Below are 14,075 nucleotides of genomic sequence, written 5' to 3'. Positions count from 1 at the left end.
TCCTAAAGGAAATCAGTCCTGAATATTCATTTGAAGGACTGATGCTGAAACTGAAACTCCAATACTTTGGCCTCCTGATGCAAAGAACTGACTCATTGGAAAAGACCCTGATGCTGGGAAAGATTGAAGGCAGGAGGAGAAGGGAATGACAGAGAATGAGATGGTTGGATGGCATCACTGACTCAATAGACATGAGTTTGAGTAAACTCTGGGAGTTGGTGATGGACAGGGAGGCCTGGAGTGCTGCAGTCCATGGGGTCGCAAAGAGTTGGACTTGACTGAGCAATGAACTAAACTGAACACACATGCATAGACACACATGCTATCTCAAAACTCCAAATATCATCTGCCTAAATTTTTTATCTTTTGTTGGACAAAACACAAATCAACCATTTTTCAGTTCTGTATTAAATCTTGGGTATTTTTTGTACTTGATAAGCATTCTAGAAGAATGACTTAAATATTTATGCATGTCCATAACATTTATTCTCCCATGTTTCTAACATAAATCTGATTTTTGAAATCATTCCTTTTGCTGCCCTTTTCTTTCCATGATGTTGAGTTTTCTCCAGTGACTAGTTTTAGTCATCCATTCTGCCATTTTTATTATCAGTGAAATTGCTAAGTAAGGTGCTGTGGACGATTGGCTCAAAAGTATCAGAAATATTGCTACCATCAGAATGCTTGGCTCTAATTATATTCTGGACAGACCAATATTTAGGTAGGAAAGGCTATATCATATCTTCTATGATAGAGGACTTTGAAATATTTACCAAACTATTTAGGTGGGATGGATGAGAAGGAGTTTAATTGAGAAATACCCATAAATAGGTAAATTCTCCTATTTCTTGTATTTCTGAAGGGTTTATTATTATTAGAATTAAAACAAGGATACACATTTGCAACTTCTTTGGTTCCTTGAGTATTTATACATGGCTGTAACATTCTTATTGCCCCAGAAGAATTTTGTTTCTTAGTTTCCATTTATTGATAGAAATCTGGGAAAAAGATAGTTAGGCAACTTATAATTATTAAGAGAACTAGGTAATTGGCCCCCAAAGTTCAAATATTCTTGGATTGCTGCAGTTTTTTGTGTTTTAAGAAATAACAATCAGTGACCCACTTCTGGTATAACCAAGAAATCTTCTACAGGATCTAATCCTACCACAGATAAGAACTATGAACTCTGGACAATTTATTAAAGTGAATTATGATGCTAAAAATGAACAAGATGTATACCTGTGGCGGATTCATTTTGATATTTGGCAAATCTAATACAGTTATGTAAAGTTTAAAAATAAAATAAAATTAAAAAAAAAAAAAAAAATGAACAAGAGCAGACAGTCTTTAAGGAGTAAAATTTTTGAGAAAAAGGGATAACTCCTATGATTTTCTATTTCTAAGACTTTTCCTCAAAGTTAGCTGCATATAAAGCAACTAAAATTTTGATAGAAAACAGGAACTTTTTGCTTTGAAGAATCAGAGAACAGAATTTGAGGCAACTAACAGCCGTTTAAAAGTGAGAGGGATTCAACAAAGGTGAGAACTAGTGATAGAAATAAACTTTGTATAAACTGTGTATAAACTTTGCCTAAAATAGATAGCATATTGAAAAGCAGAGACATTACTTTGCCAACAAAGGTCTGTCTAGTCAAGGCTATGGTTTTTCCTGTGGTCATGTATGGATGTGAGAGCTGGACTGTGAAGAAAACTGAGCTCTGAAGAATTGATGCTTTTGAACTGTGGCGTTGGAGAAGACTCTTGAGAGTCCCTTGGACTGCAAGGAGATCCAACCAGTCCATTCTGAAGGAGATCAGCCCTGGGATTTCTTTGGAAGGAATGATGCTAAAGCTGAAACTCCAGTACTTTGGCCACCTCATGCGAAGAGTTGACTCATTGGAAAAGACTCTGATGCTGGGAGGGATTGGGGGCAGGAGGAAAAGGGGATGACAGAGGATGAGATGGCTGGATGGCATCACCGACTCCATGGATGTGAGTTTGAGTGAACTCCAAGAGATGGTGATGGACAGGGAGGCCTGGCGTGCTGCGATTCATGGGGTTGCAAAGAGTCGGACACGATTGAGCAACTGAACTGAACTGAAATCATTTCACTCCTGAGCCACACACATTTCACTTCTGAGCCACACATAGTCTCCAGAAAAAAATAGAGACAAAACTAAGCTGAGATCTGAGATACAAAATTTGGAGTTGAATTCCTACAAGTAAATTTCCTGCTGAAATAACAAAATTTTAATTTTTTTCAAATAAATAAAACAGATTCCCCAACTTCACAGTATATCAGTGTTCAAATATAATCCAAAATTAATCTGTGTATCAGGAACCAAAAAGATTTGACCCATTTTGAGTAGAAAAGACAATCTTGAAATTACCCATATTTTACAATTAGCAGGTAAGTATTTTTAATAGCAATTATAAAAATATTCAAGAATATAAAGGGAATTATGCTCACAACGAATGGGTAAGAAATAGAAACTACAGAAAGAAACAAATGGACATTATTTACATGAAAAATATAATATCTAAAATTTAAAAAATATATATGGAGGAGAGAAAATCAGTGAACATGGAGAGAAAAAATAGAGAAAATTTGGAAACAAAACAAAACAGAACCTTAAGAAAATGTGGAACTATATCAAAAGATCTCACATACTTGTACTTGGAGTCCCACAGAAGACAAGACAGAGAATTGAGCAGACAATGTATTTGAAGAAATAATGTCCATCGTCGTCTTCATTTGGTGACATATATAAATTTAAACAGGCATGAAGTTTTGCAAGCATCAAGTGGGATGAATATGAAGAAAACCATGACCAAGGCACATCATAGTCAAAACACTAAATGCTAAAGATAGAAAAAGTCTTGAAAGGAGACAAAATAAAACAGCACATTACCTACAGAAGAGAAATAGCATGAATTTCTCCTCAGAAAATATAAAAGTGAGGAAGCAATGAACCAATGTCTTGAAAGTTATGAAAGAAAACAATGAATTGTATATTCTAAAAAAATTATCTTTTAAGAATAAATGTAAAAGGAAACCATTTTCAAATAAAGGAGAAAAATTAAGAAAATTTATATCCAGCAGACCAGCACTACAAGAAATGCTAAAGAAATCTTCAAAACTGTTTAGAGAAAACATTACTACATTGTCCTGCAGGGCTTATAGTTTCATCTATGTGTAATATATATCACAACTATAGCTTTAAGAAATGGCTGCACAATTTCTCCATTTTACATAAAATGGTGTAATACTAGCATTAAGTAGAATGAAAAATAATGTTTACTGAAATCCTTAGAGCAACCACTAAAAATAAATTAAAAGGTCAAGCCAAAAAAAGCCAATAGATACATTAAAATGAAATTCTAATGATACTTAATCCAAAAGAATGAAGAAAAGGAATAACCAAAAAAAAAAAAAAAAAGGAACAAATAGCAAAAGGATATATATAAATCACAACTGTGTCAATAATTACATTATATATTATGGACTAAGCCCTCCAATTGAAAGTCAGTGATTATCAGAATAGGTAAAGAAATGAATACAATTCAACTATCTGTTATCTACAAGTGTTTCCCTTTAAATATAAAGATGCAGAGAAGTTGAAAGCAAATGGATGGGAAAGGGGTATGCCATGCTTACAGTATGCCTAAGAAGGTTGGAGTGACTATGTTAACATCAGATGACCTAATCTTTAAGAGAAAACTTCAAAACTATATGAAGAAATTGACAGAGTTGTAGAGACAACTTCACACTCGCCATTGGAGATTTTAACACCTCTCTGTCAGGAACTAATAGAACACCTAAACAAACAAACAAAATCAATAGGTTGTTTTAGTAACTGTGTTGCCCACCTTGCCCTAATGGTTATTTATAGAACACTGTACCCAACAACTGCAAAAGACATATTCTTTTCATGAGCACTTAGTATGTTCACCAAGACAGAAATTATGCAAGAATATAAAGCAAATCAGATTAATTTAATATAATTAAATCATGCAGAGTATGTTCTCTGGCTACAAGGGGTATATTTATAAATCAAAAACCATAAAATATCTAGGAGAACCAAACGTATTTTCAAATTAAACATGACACTTCTAAATAACCCATGGGTCAGAGAAGAAATGATAAATGAAACTGAACAATGTTTCAAAAATGAATGATACTGATGAAGCAGATCAGAATTTTGTGGTATACAGCTTAATCAGTGCTAAAGGAAATTACAATTTAAAGTGCTTATATTAGAGATGAAATAATAATCACTCTATATCAGAGATAAAAGAGAAATGCAACAGAATGAGATGAATTTTAAATTCCCCCAAGGCTAAGACAGGTTACTTGATATTTTGGAGATGAGGTTAGCCTTTTAAATTGGACTTCTAATCCTTTCAATATCTCTTTTCTCTCAGCCCAAGAAAGTCCCAATACTTAGTTAAGCAGCTAAATTTGGATTGAGCGTATCTACTTCTTCCATTTCTTTGTACTTCCTTTTCTAATGGTACAGCCACTTTTTAAAATTGTGTTTATTGATTGATCTATTTGGCCTCACCATGTGGCTTGCAGGATCTTAGCTCCTCCACCAAGGATCAAACCCTCCACCTATGCGTTGACAGCACAAAGTCTTAACCACTGGACTGCCAGGGAAGTCTTTTTTCTTACTTCTTTACTCCTCATCTCCTATCTCAGGCCCTTGATTGATGGTTCATAAATAAATCAAGCTGAATTAGTCTTCAGATTCAGTGGTCTTTTTGTTCTGGTATCAATACTAGTACTGTGGTTGATGGACGTATCAGTCCTGCAGTTTTTCTTAAAGATTAACCATTCTGAATGACTAAGGTGGGCTATTCCTACAGGGATTCCTTTCCAGAGCCAACTGTGAAAACAAATCTGACTCACAGATGTCCTTCAAGTGAAGTTAATCGTTAGGTTAGAACTTAACCTTCTAAACTTTGAACACCTGGATTCAGGATGAGAAAGAGAAACTGTACGGTCCTCACATCCAGTGCTGATGTCTGAGTCAGGAGAAGTAGCCCAGACTTGATTAAGGAAGTATCATTTCCAAATTACAGACACTAGGCAAACTCACAGAGATGAAAAATTGGGCTAGCATTTTTCACCTTTTAAATTTTGACAAGCTAATAATCAGTTTACCTTATTTCATTATGTAAATTTTATACAAACTTTTTTTTTCTTTTGGCCACACCAGGCAGCAGACCGGGGATGGAATTAGCACCCCTGCACTGGAAGCTTGGAGTCTTAATCATGGGACTGTCAGGGAAGTCCCTAAATCTTGAGTAGTGATGAGAGGCATAAAGCCTAGAATATACAAAATACTGATTTTAACCTCTATCTTTTTCTGCCATATAAACACAAATCATATAACATCTAAAATGGTCCTCTATCTTTAAAAGATGTAACATACATAATGCAGTTGAAAGAAGTTGAAAGTATTAGTCACTTAGTCGTGTCTGACTTTTTGGGACCCCATGGACTGTAGCCCACCAGGATCCTCTGTCCATGGAATTCTCCAGGCAAGAATACTAGAGTGGGTAGCCATTCCCTTCTCCAGGGAATCTTCCTGACCCAGGAATTGAACCCGTGTCTTTTGCATTGCAGGCAGATTCTCTACTGTCTGAGCCACCAGGGAAGCACAATACAGTGCTGGCAGTCAATATATTCTTTTTTTCCCATTTTATTTGGTATAGAAATATCATGTATGGCACATAAACAGTGTAGCCTGATGGCCATTGTGTGTTTAATGGACACATTTACTTTCCAAAAATGTCATTTTTGTTTTAAAATTTTTGAGAATATATACCTAGGCTTATTAGGTGTGTGCTAAATTTTATTGCATGGAAATTATGATATTAAGGGAGTAGGATATTATTATCCTGTGACCTATTAGGGAAGATCTTTTATGAGAGTATTTCACTGTGTGTTTCAGGGAAAAGAACAAAAAGATTTAGAGTGAAATTATTTCTTGGATTCAAGTGTATTAATTACTGCTGTCTTACAAAACAGTGTTCTCCTTAAGTGTCTCTCATAATGCCAAGTTATACTTAGTTTAGGAGTCTTGGGAATGTTAGGGAGAAAAAAAGAAAAGGATTATTTAAAACTAGTATTTGATTGAAGTAAGAAATCTGGAAAGACTAGATTCCAGGTGGAAAACAAGATAACATCTGAACCCTGTGGCCAAGATTCAAAGAATATACAATTGATCCAGGCCTTTTTTTATCTGCAGCCTATTTGCCATGGTCATAGAGATATAACTTTATGAGCTTGACTGATTTTAGTATCATTTCTCTTTCTTTTTCCATTTTTTTTCTCATTTGGATGTGACAGTGTTAGTGACCCTAGGAACCACTGCAATGAAACAAACTCTCAAGAAGAGTAAATCAGAAACTGCTTTTAGACTATTTTTCTGACTTGGAAACCTTATTTCTGTAATACTGATTTGCTCAAGTAATACATGTAGATAATTTTGTAAATTTTATTACTGATGCTATTGTCACAAATAAGTATTTTTTATATTACTCATTTGCTTATATTCTAAGAAATTTTAACATATGAAAAAACAAAATAGGGCTAAATGGCAGAGGAGAAGGTGGATCAAAGTGAACATTTCCTTTAATGGTAGGCTTACTTTATATTTGTTCCAAATGTTTTACCTGTATTAGTTAATCACTACACACACACACAGAAAACCTATATTACAATAAGAGTAGGTAAAATAGATGGGGGAAAAGTGGAAACATTGACAGATTTTATTTTCTTGGGATCCAAAATCACTGCAGATGATGACTAATGCTATGAAATTAAAAAATGCTTGCTTCTTGGAAGAAAAGCTTTGACAAACCTAAACAGCATATTACAAAACAGAGACATCACTTTGCTGACAAAGGTCCCTAGAGTTAAAGCTATGGATTTTCCAGTTGTCATGTCTGGATGCGTGAGTTAAACCATAAGAAGGCTTAGTGCCGAAGAATTGATGCTTTTGAATTGTGGTGCTGGAGAAGACTCGAGAATCCTTTGGGTACCAAGGAGATCAAACCAGTCGATCCAAAAGAAATGAACCCTGAGTATTCATTGGAAAGACTGATGCTGAAGTTGAAGCTCCAACACTTTGGCCACCTGCTGCAAAGAGCTGACTCATTGGAAAAGACCCTGAAGCTGGGAAAGATTGAAGGCAGGAGGAGAAGGGGACGACAGAGAATGAGATGGTTGGATGGCATCACCAACTCAATGGACTTGAGTTTGAGCAAATTCCAGGAGATAGTGAAGGGCAGGGAAGCCAGGCATGCTACAGGTCTCAAAGAGTTGGACATGGCTTAGAGACTAAACCACAGGTAATATAAGCCTTCTAATTTTACACATGAGGAAATTGAGGGAGAGATTTAAAAGTGACTCCCCCTCCCAAAAAAAAGTGACTTGCCCAAGAATACATACATATTGGATAGCACCACTGAAATATGTTCTTTGGCAGTTCAGTTTCAGAGGCCATAGTCTTAACCACTATAATATTGTATTAATATTAGAAGCGTGTCCTTCATAAGTTTTGACATTCTATGAAGAGCATGACAGTAACATTCAGTTACTGGCCTCAATAAACAGACCTCAAACTCCTCTGTTTAGAAAATCTCTGTTAACAGCTTAAAAGTCCTAGGATGAATCACCCCATTCTCTACATTGATTTCTTTTCCACCAAAAACAATCGAGTTATTTGAGTAAATGGTTATTAAATATTTGAGTGCATAAAATTCTATAATTCTAAAAACAATTATCAATGTCTCATTTATCTAGCTTTTGATTTCTTATGCTTTAACAATTTTGCATTTTTGATTTTGCATTCAGACACAGAAGAGTGACCCATGGTCATATAAATGTAAACAGTCTGCTTGTAACGTATTCAAAAAACATTTGTGGGAAGGGAAGTTGAAAATATTAAGCAAAAATTATCACAGTAATGCCATTGGTTAATTTATTCAGTTACTACTATAGTTCTAAATACAGGTTTCACTATATCAAGTATAATGATAATAATGTAAATGGAAACACAAGAATCATTTGTAATAGTGGCATTGAACAGTATGCATTATTTTATTCATGACCAGTGTGAAATTTTCTAGTGATTATTTCACACTGGTTCTTACTGTGACCAGAGAAAATGAAGACAAATTACAGCAGCACATATATTTAAATGCCAAAGCCTACTACAAAGTCATTTTCCCAAAGTGAAAAGTTGTAACACCTTCACAATGCATGCAATTTTAAATTGTCTTTGTTTTAATAGGAAATCATGGATTGTTTTGACGTATGTGTTTTACTAAATCCAATTTCCTTTCATATTTCAGATCTGCAGGATTTCACTTAGAACTATTGGACCTACTACTATTTTATATTCCTAAATGTATTTAAACATATTGAATCATGGTAAACTATATAAGTTTGCAACCTGCAATTTTTTTCTTCTGACAAAAACCCCTCCAGAATCTTATTAACCATGGTAAACCTTCTTTGTTTTTTTTTGTATGTAATTGTTCATACACCTTTAAAAAAACTTCTTCTGCTACATAGCATTCAAAAGCATTGCCAAAGTAAGGGATAGGCAAATGTTTTGGAAATTGCTTGTTAAGGTTGGAGGAAGTCCCTGATTAATAAAAGAACTTTCAAAGACATTCCAATAGCCAAGTTCAATTTCAATTAAAGTGATTGAAACGCCCCAAATACCAAAACATTTTTTTTTTCCAGGGTTGTCCCGATCTTATATACTATCTGTTCTATCTTAGAGTGGGATTTACCTGCTTCTTTTCTTTTATCAGTATCCAACCATCTTCCCTCCCATTTCCTCTCTGGGCAGTCTGCTGGCCCAGCTCAATTAAAGGACAAATCCATTGCAGTCTGCAGTGTAGGAATTATAATGAAGTCAGCTGTCAAACTCCTATCTTGCAGCTGCCCCTCTGTGGGTAATCTGATGGCCACTTGTCAGCTGTTTCACCCAGTCAAACACAGACAAAGGGTCTCTGATGGCCTGCTTTATTCTAATCAATCTACATGGAGGCAGATGTTGAAATCCCAGCAGGAAAAGTTGTAATTTGATTTAGCATTCAGAACTGCCTTCTCCTATCGATAGATCCTATCTCTTTGAACTCGATATCTTTTTGCAACCGTGGGGTAAATAATTTTGTGTTTATTTCCCTCATTCTGTCATTAAAAATAATGCTTTGGAATGATATTTCAGAGTATAGGACATCACCCAGTGAAGCATAACAGAATGCTATAAGTTAATTGGTTTCTCAAAGTGGAAGGAATCTAAGTGACTTAGGTTTTTAAAGAGAGGTCTCTAATTTCCTAAATGTTCTGAAGTGAGCCAGAAGAACTAGTGAGCTATTCATTCACTCTTATACGTTTTTGTTTTTTTTTTTATTCTCTGCCAACCACAGTGGATATTAGAAAGAAAAAAATATATTTTCTCCTTAGAGTAATTAGGTAAAAAACATAAAGCAAGATTGACTCAAGAAAAATAAAAATAATACCAATTATAATCTGATTAATACCAATTATAATCTTTTTTTCATTCTCCAACCACAAAGATTGTAGTGAACTTACCTGTTTTCTTAATGAAGGATTTCTCTTTTTTAAATAATAACTTAAATCAACATATTAATACATATTATTACTTGTACTCAAAACTTTAAAAATATGTAATTTTGATTATGCAATTACTAATTCTGCCAATCTCTGACTACAGCCATTTTATTTCCAAATTTCTAAAATAAGATACACAAATCTAGGAAAATTCAGCCTCAAACAAAATGGTTTGTCTTTCTTATTGAATTTCCACAATTTCTATTTCTAATGACTTTCCTAAAGTGGTAAATTTTTATTATCACTCAAATACTGAATACATGGAAGGAATTATTTGTTAAAGATATGATCACAAAAATAGACCATTTATGTTAACATCTGCTTAAAAATGGAAACAGAAGTATTAGTGGTTTTAAATTGAATTCTTTTGGATTGAGAATGAATGTCTTCCGTAACCCAAATCCTGCTATTAATTTATTAAATCAACTTCACTTCAAGCATTTTGTTTAGATTTAATTTTGACTTGTTATCAAAATGCAAACTATTTTTATTAAGTCTTTAAAAGTCAATGTAATATTGAAATTCTGATGTTCGAAAGAAGTATATATTTTCCCCTCATATCAAGTTGCTGAAGGACATTTTCATTTACTTGATACTAGCTGTCTAGTGGTTCTATTATTGTTTAAAACATCAATATCTTTCTAAGAACAGACTATTTTAGAATGGAGCTCTGCCCCCAAGAATTTCAATTGCTGATATTGGAAGAAATATGAAGAGATACTATAAAATTATAAGAAAATAGGGCCAAATCTTTGGTGACAAAACATTCGATGACACAATAAAAAGAATCAAGCCAGTACTAGACAAATGAGCAATTATAGAAACCAGTGTGATTTAAAGTTTGGAATTCAATACCAAAAATAGTTTCAACGAATGCATTATTATGTTTGAAGATCAAGATGGGGTGTGTGTGTGTGTTGTTTACATCAGACTATAAGAATGACGGAAGTTTGATATCAAAAGAGAAAATGAGGACATACCCTTTCTGCCATTTCTGGTAAAATCATTATCTGTCTGGCCCCTGAGCACAGTTCTGAGATTGCTTTGTTCTAAAGGAAGAGTAGGCTGTCCAAAGGTAAGAATGAAAACTTATAATTGCTTCTGGGTTCCTGTATGAAAATGTTGATGGCAGGACTGGCCCCATAATTTTGTGCATTATCCAAATTCGGAGGAAAAAAGGAGATTCTTTGACTCTGAGATAACTGCCCTCCCCACAAAGAATTATATAATGCCTTCTTTGAAGAAAAATTACACATTCAAACATATCTAGGCTGCTTAACTTTTTTCTCTGTGAATAGTTCTCAAGGTTTGTTTGAGACTCCTGGGAATCTCAGAGATCCTTTTAGGGTGTCTGTGAGGTCAAAACTATTTGCATAACAACACTAAAATGCTGTTAGTCTTGTCGCACTAATTCCCCATGAGCAAAAAGAGGGGTTTTCTAGAGACCTAATGAAATGTTCACTGTATATTCTGTTTTAAAAATGCCTTGATTTTAATTTCTAATATAGTAAATATCAATGGATATAGCCCAAATAAACAGGAGTTCTTTGGTATCCTCAATATTGTTGAAGGGTATTGCTAGGGACTGAACTGTGTCTCCCCTACACACCCCACCCCAACCCCATAATTCATATGTTGCAGCTTAATCTCCAATGTGACTGTATTTGGAGATAAGGCTTTTTTAGAAAGCAATTAAGGTTGTGAGGTCATAAGTGTGAGGTCCTATTCTGATAGCATTAGGGGTCTTGTTAGAAGAAGAAGAGAAAGAGTTCTCTTTGCTTCTATCTACACACACAGACAATTAAAAGGTGAGATTTGCTGCTGTTTAGATGGTATCATGCAAATGAATCAACTAAATACATTCATTCAAATGTATCTAGAAATAATTAAAGTAATCCTGAAAAAATAGAATGGGCCATTTCTCCCAACAAAATAGACAACCATACAAGCTTGGGTAAAATAATAACTAACATTTATGACATGCTTTCTTAATTCATCAAGAACATGTCATCATTTCCCTTATTTAATCCTAACAAGAATCTGATGCTATAAGAGGCTAAGCCCAAGGACTGGGTTCAAATCTCAGGTTTTACTTATGGGGGGTAAGTAATCTTAGATGTTTACTTAACTTACTTAAGAAGTTTACTTAACTTACTTAAGAAGTTTACTTAACTTCTCAGTGCCTTGATTATGTTTTCTATAAAACAGAATAATAATAATAACACTGACTTGTATAAAGGGCTTATAGCACCACCTGACTCACAGTAACCTTGTTAAGAACATTAACTCTTATTCTCTTATTTTATTAATGAGACTTGGAGACTTAAGGAGGTTTACAAAAAAGTTACCAAAGTTTGTAACGGGTGAATAATACACAGTGTAGTGACAATAAAACTTTATTATAAACTTTAAACTTGCCAAGACACTAAATCTTAATTGTGCCTACCAGTAGAAGAAATAATAGTTATCGATGCAATGGAAGTGTTAGCTAATGTTACAGTAGCAATCATACTGCAATATAAAAATATTAAATCAATATGTTGTACATCTTAAACCAGTGCGATGTTACATGTCAATTACATCTCAATTAAAAAACAAAAAACAAAAAACTCTTATGTGCTTGAATTGGAATTCAAATCCAAAGAGTCCAATTTCACAACTCCTGTTTATAACCTCTATTCTAAAGAACCTTCCTCAGAAGTGAAACAGAAAGAGGGGGAAAGTTAGAAAAGTGCTCTTACTTAAGAACCCATCAGAAAGAGTTGAGAAATGAAACATTTTCTGCTATATCAGTAAATATGTCATCCTTGGAGGGAGCAGCTGCAGTCAGGAAGGAGAATAATACCTGTTATCTAGCAGGCATCAGGCTGTAGCCAGTCCCTGTGGTGAGCCTCAAGGGAGCTGAGGATGTGAAAAGCACAGGCTGTTGTACCCAGATATCTGAGATGCATATGAAAGGAATAATTTCAGTGAGCCCATACTTTTGCATATTCCCATACATAGAAAAGCACTAAATTTCTTAACTTGGAATATCTGCTTTTCTTTAATTAATAATAATCTTTTTTGGTGTTCAGTCTACCTGCCCTTTGTTGCAAAACTTCTGTATAACCTGGCTCCTCCCCTGCCTCCTCAGAGCAGTTTTCTCAGGGTTACTTGAGATGCTGTCTCCCAGGCCTGAAGTTCTAAAAATTCCCACCGAATAAAACATAACTGTCAACTTTTAGGTTGTGAATATTTTTTAAGTTGACAGAGTCTAAAACAAAATTAAGCCACAGACTTGTAACATGTTACTCTTTTTTAAGAATTCAGTGAGTCAAAGCAAGTATTATTCTTCTCACCTCACAGATTATGAAACTGAAAGATTCACACCTTGCTGATGAATGGGTAAATCTCACCTAAAATCTAACAGGAAATTCAGGACTATAAATATGTAGAGATCAAGACAGGGAACAGATCTTGACCTGGCTTTGGAGGCGGGGCTTGGGGATGGGGACGGAGGGGTACAAGGGTGAATTACTTGCAATCCTGAGCTCCGTAGAACTCTAACCATCAGAGAGGAACCTTGGTGCCTCAGGTGGCGCTAGTGGCAAAGAATCCACTTGCTAGTGCAGGAAATGTAAGAGATGTGGATTCGATCCCTGGGTGGGGAAGATCCCATGGAGGAGGGATCTTCCCACTCCAGTTATTCTTGCCTGGGAAATCCGATGCACAGAGGAGACTGGTGGGCTACAGTCCATGGGCTTGCAGAGTTGCTGGAGACAGGAGGAAAGCTAAGAAAAAATGCTTTCATGGAAAACAATGACAGAAGTGTGTCATTAAAAAAAACCCATCAGCCTCTATGGCAAAGGCTGCTAAGAGTCTGTGCCCAACAAGCTTGTGTGTGGGTGCTCAGCCACTCAGTTGTGTCTGACTCTGCAACCCCATGGACTGCAGTGCGCCAGGCTTCTCTGTCTGTGGAATTTTCCAGGCTAGAATACTGTGGTATTCTCCATGGAATCTTCCCAACCCAGGGACTGAACCTGTGTCTCTTGCATCTCATACATTGGCAGGTGGATTCTTTACCACTGAGCTACCTGGTAACATAATGAAATATAAACATCAGTGACTAACGTTAATGGTCTTTGATAACCTTGAGAAGACATTGGGTATTGGAAAGTATGGGAGAGAAAACGGAAGATAAGGAAGTGAATTCAGAAATTCTCTGTAAACAGGGAATTGGCATTTGAAAGGAAGATGCTGTGGTAGAGGTTGGTTTGGTTACTTTACAATGGGAAACACAATCATGTGCGTAGGATGATAAGAATGATCCAGTAGAGAAAAGAAAAATTAACAATGTCACTGAGTGAATTCCAGGGCAGAGACTATGTAGAAATAATGCTATGCTATGCTAAGTCACTTCAGTTGTGTCCGACTC

This window comes from Bubalus kerabau, chromosome 3 (assembly GCF_029407905.1).
Source record: "Bubalus kerabau isolate K-KA32 ecotype Philippines breed swamp buffalo chromosome 3, PCC_UOA_SB_1v2, whole genome shotgun sequence".
NCBI classification, from domain to species: Eukaryota; Metazoa; Chordata; class Mammalia; order Artiodactyla; family Bovidae; genus Bubalus; species Bubalus kerabau.
The sequence above is the reverse complement of the archived record's forward strand: the minus strand, read 5'-3'. Positions refer to the sequence as shown.